This window comes from Mycteria americana, chromosome 3 (assembly GCF_035582795.1).
Source record: "Mycteria americana isolate JAX WOST 10 ecotype Jacksonville Zoo and Gardens chromosome 3, USCA_MyAme_1.0, whole genome shotgun sequence".
Classification (NCBI taxonomy): Eukaryota; Metazoa; Chordata; class Aves; order Ciconiiformes; family Ciconiidae; genus Mycteria; species Mycteria americana.
The window spans coordinates 18,495,325-18,502,076 of NC_134367.1; the positions used below are offsets into that span (position 1 = coordinate 18,495,325).

The following is a 6,752-nucleotide window of genomic DNA, read 5'->3' on the forward strand; positions in this document are numbered from 1 at the left end:
AAAAGTACTGATGGTAGGTTCAGGAAGGAGTTGTATCTCTGCCAGTGAAACCTTGGGTATTCCAGCATTGCCAAAGAATAATATTTAGGCAAGGGGACACAAGGGTTCAATGGCCTGATATTTCTTGTATGTCACACATGTTGAATTATATTTGTATTGTGTTTACCAAGAGTAGTTCCCAGCTCCTAGGGCTGGAGACATGTTCCCTCTGCATTGTGATTTCCTACCAGGCAAGACCTGTGTGCACACCATATTCCCCTGCTATCCACACTTGGGGCTCTAGGAAAGATGAAATCTGATGGAAAGGAGTCATATTGACCTCTAAGCAGATTTTGTGATCTGGCCTATCAGGATACGAGGGCTGCAGGGCACACTGTGGGATCCCCATAGTAAAGACAGAGCCTTACAAGCATGGCATCCAGAGATAATTATCCTCCAGTTACCATATGCCAGTGATAATGTGTTAGTCTGACATTATTAATGAAATGTGCCAAATTAAAAGTTGAGAGTAAGCGGATGTTGTCAGTGAACCAAATTTTCAGCCTTCAGATTATTTCTAAATGATTCTGAACATTGCTAGAGGCAATCTAGGTACTTGATTAAAAATATTTATACTTTAAAAATACTGAACATCCTGCAGCGCCTTTGTTAACAGTAACTGAGAAGATGAACGAAAAACATCCCTATATACCATTTGATTCAATCTAAACCAAGTTTTAAATATGGAAGCCCTAATCACACTTAACATAGCTCTAGACAATTACAGACAGTGTTGTAGTAAACATTAGTAATTGGTTTCCATGATTTGTATAGACTATTGCTACAGAAAAGTGGGACTGTGGTTTCAAGTGACTTGAGTTCTCCCTTGGAACTACTCTTAATATTAATCAGTTTCCATCCTCCAACATTACTAGCATAATTTAATCAATACGGCAAAGGTATTCCTTGTTATGTATAATTTTCTCAGTAGATTTTTATTTTCTTATTATGAGAATGTAGGATATCTAATGAGGCATCTTAGGTGCAAAACCAGAAATACTCCCACTAAAAAAAATCACAAGAGGCCATAAAGTTGATTTAGAAGCACATTGTGAACTGAGTTAATGTATTTTTCCACTTTGATATCATTCTGTGGAAGGATCTAGAAATCACTAGATAATTCTTCTGAAAAAATTTTTTCCTCTTTTGATGTTTTGCCAGAAGGTCGAGCGAGGTGATCCTTCCCCTCTGCTCAGCCCTGGTGAGACACATCTGGAGTGCTGGGTCCATTGCTGGGCTCCCCTGTACAAAGGAGACATGAACATACTGAAGTGAGTCCAATAAAGGGCCATGAACAGGATAAAGGGATTGGAGCATCTGATATATGAAGAAAGGCTGAGAAAGCTGGAACTGATCAGCCTGGAGCCAGACGCTTCTCAGTGGTGTCCAGTCAAAGGATGAGAAGCAATGGGCACAAACTGAAATAAAGGAAATTCAATTTAAACATAAGAAAAACTTTTTTACTATAACGGTGGTTGGGCAGTGGAACAGGTTGCCCAAAGAACTTGTGGAGTCTCCATCCTTGGAGTTATTCAAAACTGACTGCACACGGTCCTGGGCAGCCTGCTCTACTTGATTCTGCTTTGAGCATGGGAGTTGGATTAGACAATCTCCAAAGGTGCCTTCCAGCCTCAACTACTCTGTGATTCTGTAAAACTGATTTAAGTGAGAATCCCAACAGTCAAGGATGGGATCTCTTCCTCCTTGTGATACTGATGTTTTAGCCCTGAAACAAAATACCATACCTCTTGCAGTTCTTATATAGTTTCCATAGTCCTACTGAATGGCCTGAAATTGCCAGTTTATAATTTGCCTTTTTAGGACTCCATGGTAAACACAGCACATGCACATACAGAGTCTATATCTATGCTAGCAAATTAATCGTGTGGTTCTCTGGCACTGAGGCAAACTGGAATGAAATGATCGGTATTCACACTGTTCAAGTCTCCTACCTTCCAAACAGGATGGCCCCATCCCAAATGCCTACTGGAGTGGTCCTCGGCCAATGCTCGCTCCTGCACCATGCCCAGGAATTGTCTGGGATGGGGCTTGTTGGCCTGGGCTAGAAATGTACTGGGACGATTTTGACAATTTAATAGTGTAAGTGATCAGTTGCCAGCCCTTGGGAACATTTCCCGGCACTGCATAATTTGTAAGTGTAGACTACCCATACAGACCTGTGTTCTGTTTTTTAAACATTGTTGTTTTTAATTGAAAAATAAAGGGCAACATTGTATTGATTTAGTAAAAAATCCCTCAAAATTAAAGCAAAAAATGCAATCCGTACCCTCATTTACCTCCTATAGGCCAACAGTTTCATGGTCTGGATCATTCTTCAGGTTTATGCTGGAGTCTTCTTGGAGGCTTTTTGGAGATCAGGATCCTTTCCCTACATGAGTTTTCTCCAGAATCACAGAGGTTTTTCTCTCTGAACCAGGACAGCTTGTCTTGAATTTGGCTGGTTCCTCAATCAGCTCAAGCTCCCTTCTGGCTCCCACCAGGAATAACTGAGTTCCCATCTCTTCCTGTCTTCTGCCCAGAAACTTCCTGTGTGGGCCCATTTTGTATGTCCCTGCTGGTGCCATGGCTTCTTTGTTTTGCCTCTGGAAATTCTGCACTCTCAGAGGTTTTTTTTCTTGCAAATTAACTGGCTTCCTGATTTAGGCTTTCTCCTTTGCATACTAACTATCTAACAAATATAACCATTAATTACCTTCTATTGTACCCATCAGTCTGGTAGGGATTTTCTGGAGCAGTGGTTCTCAACCTTTTTTAATCCATAGAAAATGTAACTGTTTTAAAAAGAATCAAAAGATGTTTTAACCCTTTCAAAAAACATACACGCATCATCTTAATGCAGTACTATCATAATGGCTCTTATTTGCAAATAAAAAACAGTTAAGCTAAAATAAACATCCATTCATTACTTTTATTTTCTTCCATTTATTTGTTTGTCTGGATGAAAACATACATGCATATATTTTTCCCTTCCTCAAACTCAGATGCACTATTATTTTGTGAATTACCTTCTGATGTCCTGTGGACAATCAGTGACCAAAGACTGGAAGAAAATTTTTTAGAATAGTTGGGATAAAAATGAGGAAATCCACATGTGCTAGCAGTATTGAACTAAATGTTGTACATGAGCACACAACTGGATGTCTAAAGATATTTTGGAGTCTAAAAGTGCAAGTAAAGGCCTATGGGACTGTTTAACAAGAAGTAAAACAGGTAAAGGTAGAGGTAGAGGTAAAGGAAGAGGTAGAGGTAGAGGTAAAGGTAAAGATAAAGGGAACAGGAAAGAGAGAGAAAGAGAAAGAGAAAAGAGAAAGAGAAAGAGAAAGAGAAAGAGAAAAGAGAAAGAGAAAGAGAAAGAGAAAGAGAAAGAGAAAGAGAAAGAGAAAGAGAAAGAGAAAGAGAGAAAGAGAAAGAAAGAGAAAGAGAAAGAAAGAGAGAAAAACAAAGGAAAAGAGGAAGGGAGAAGGAGAGGGAAAGGGAAAGGGAAAGGGAAAGGGAAAGGGAAAGGGAAAGGGAAAGGGAAAGGAAAAAGATGGGAGAGATCATAATAAGCAGTAGTTCTTTTACACAGTCCAGATGGTATCTTTACTTAGTATGTGTGCATCTCTATACAAATTACATTTGTATGGGCAAACAAATATTTACGTGCAGAACTGAAATAATCAATGAGTATATTTCAGGCAGTTTTAAAAAAATCTGATTCATCATGGTTATCAATAGTAGCTTGCAACAAAATTTACTTCCTACAGATTCTAGGTTAAAATTTTCTTGAAAAAAAGTTGATTGTGAATATCTGCTTGCATTATAACCACTTTATGATGTAACCATATTTGTAGCCTTTGTGGCAATTTGGATGTTCTTGGCAAGGTATTTATGGTACCTAAAGATGTCAATTGGTTCCCATTTGTTCTTCTTAGCTTTAAGTTAGCTCACAGGTTTCTATCTCTGTTTCTCCCATCCTTTAATTTCCAGGTTTTTTTCTAGAGAAAAAAGGTTTGTGCACACCTTTGGGATAACTAAGCTTGAGGTTGAAAACATTTAGCATTTCCCTTAATACAGAAAACATGGGATGTGGCATTCTGTTCTTCAAGTTGGATATTCTTGGGACATGAAGGTCCTCACCTACACCCAGTCTGCCAAAAACAGGTGATTCTTGTATGATTCATGGGGATGAAGGCTGGGAAGTCAGCAGATTTTCTGAGACACAGGCTGTGGGAGATGAGAGTCTATTATAGTTTAATATTCTGTAGACAGTACTATGTGATATTGCTTCAAGTATGTTCATTGACCTGGTCAGTGAGGTGAAGTTGTTGAATAACCATGGTGTGAATAACTACAGGAAGCCAGAAGATCAAAGAGCTATCCACTGTTTAAAAAGCTCTTCTCAGGAGAGAAAGGGGTGGAGAATGGGGTCAGTTCTTAGACGCTGATCCTGTTGAGAACAGACAGTGATGGAAGAGAAGGGATCCTCCAGTGAAGGAAACAAAAAGTTGGTTTTTTTCTTGTAGGGTCTGCTCAGTACTCTTCTTTATTCTCCACCAAAATCTAAACTTCTATTGTGTCCTCAGTGTCTTCAGGTCTTATATATCTAATTTATTTGCATTTAAAATATTTTTTATTTTGGTACCAGGAAGCTTGGTGTCAACCCATTAAGTGAATAAATGCTAAAAGAGTGCTCCCCATGGAAGAATGAAGCAGTGTGGTTTTGTAAGAAGAAAGAGCCTCAGTCTCTTGACTGTCTAGGTTCACATATCCTCAGACTTCCTCTATATATGGGTGAAAAGGTCTGAGAAAAGAAACTGTGTTAAGTCAGAGAATCTGTTAGTAAACCCCCAGTATAGCTGCACAAAATGATCAGCAGCTGTAACCCAATTAAATGCAGCAATTTCACAGTACTCTACTGCTCACCAGAGAGTATATACTGATATTCTCCGAGTAGTCAGCCAAACCATTTTGTACCAGCACTTGCAAACTTCTCCTTAGGAATATTTAACATTTGGCTAGAGCTCCTCAGACACAAAGGGAAGATGAGAGGGAAGAGAAAAAGCAAAGGAACATAGTGCAACGAGAGCCAATTCGTAAGTAAACCCACTCTGTCTCTTGAACACAAAGTAATAGCTTCACAGGTGTGCACAGAAAAAGTTGCAGTTATAACATAACTAGAAGGTTAACTATTTAAAAGGTCATCTCAAGGAACATTTAGATTAGGGTAGCCTTTCTTCTTCAGTTCAAAGCTCCTGCTGCTGGTTTATGAGTCCAAAGTGAGGAACCAAGCTATTCCTTGTTTAATGTGATCGTTTTAATAGCTAAGCCATTTCTAACTTTGCTTTTATAGATAGCATGGCTCCAGTCTCTGCTGATCTGAATGCTCTTTTGCTTACCCATATGAGTGTGTGTCATAAAAGTAACTATTTGGCTACCAGTTACTGGGGTGAGGAAAAAACACCCCCAAAATACTCTATTGCAAAGCTGACATTATACATTTCCCACTGATGCATTCAGTATTAGACATGCTAGGAAATATCTTTATCTAATAAACAGTTTTCAAAACAATATAACAACATTCATACAAACTTCTGATTATGTGAAAGAAAATAACCCCCCCTCCCCACCTTTGTTTATTAATTTCCTTTTATAGCTCAAACTCCATGTCTTACCTATGTTTATATACTGTGATTTTTGTCTCACTCATCAGCCAGACAATTAATCTCAGGAAGGCTCATCACGAAATTTGAAAAGTTGGACTTCTACGTTTCCCAATCAGTATTAGCAAAGAACACCATTTAAAGTCATGTATCTTCTGTTCACATATCTCCTGCTGGAATCACTTATTGGCAGTCATATTGCAAACATGGGACTCAAACAGAGGATCATATAATATTTGCGCAAATTACAAATGTCCTCATAAAGGATATAGTATATTCTCCTGTGCTTACTGTCCCTTAGCATACACTGTCTAGGATTGCAACTCTCTGCAAAGACAAATCTTTTGCCTGCAGTTATGTGGCACAACACCATATATGAAGAAAAAGATATAAGAAAAGAGCCCAGATCACTGCAGATCTCTGTTGCTTCAGTCTAGTTGTCTGAGGCAGATGAAAACCAGTAACCTCTTAAAACTTGTCAGAGCCTTGATTGCATCAGTGGTGCTTGGTTGCTGCTTAATTGACACACTTTACGGCATTCTGAACTAGGAGTCACAATCCTATGTCTGGGGAGATGAAACACCAGCAGACAGGGGTTTCTGTCCTGAATTTTGTTTCTGTAGAGTGTCCTTTTTCTATAATCACTCATTTCTGTAAATAAATCACATAACACTCACTTCCCAATAAATGGGTATTTACCAGCCTGAGGTTATCAACACTATGGTTTTTCCTCATTTCTTTATGTCCATATGGTAAAGTCCTAGTATAAATTTTATTTTATCCTTTACAGACCTCTGTTTCAGTTCATTTTAAGTGACTAATTTGCCTAAATAGCTTTCAGTTTGCCTTGGAACTTTTTCAGCTGAACATGGTAAGAAAATAAAAGAATGTATACGATCTATTTAAATAATTGCCCCTTAACATCTCCAAAACTATGCAGAATATTTTTCTAAGCAGCAGTAATGCCCAGTACTCATTTTCTGCCTATTTTTGTCCTTTGTCCTCATTTCTGTAACCGAGCCCACTGTCATCTGGTAGAAATATTTACCA

The 6,752-nt window shown here is 38.5% G+C and overlaps 1 long non-coding RNA gene across 1 annotated transcript; it reads right to left on the minus strand.

The window, feature by feature from the left end:
- Positions 1 to 1,078: 1,078 nt before the first annotated feature.
- On the minus strand, positions 1,079 to 4,583 carry LOC142407638 (uncharacterized). Its single transcript, XR_012774996.1, has 3 exons — positions 4,063 to 4,583; positions 2,337 to 2,831; positions 1,079 to 1,457 (listed from the first exon to the last, which is right to left on the minus strand). It is a non-coding gene; the product is annotated as an uncharacterized LOC142407638 (long non-coding RNA).
- Positions 4,584 to 6,752: the final 2,169 nt, after the last annotated feature.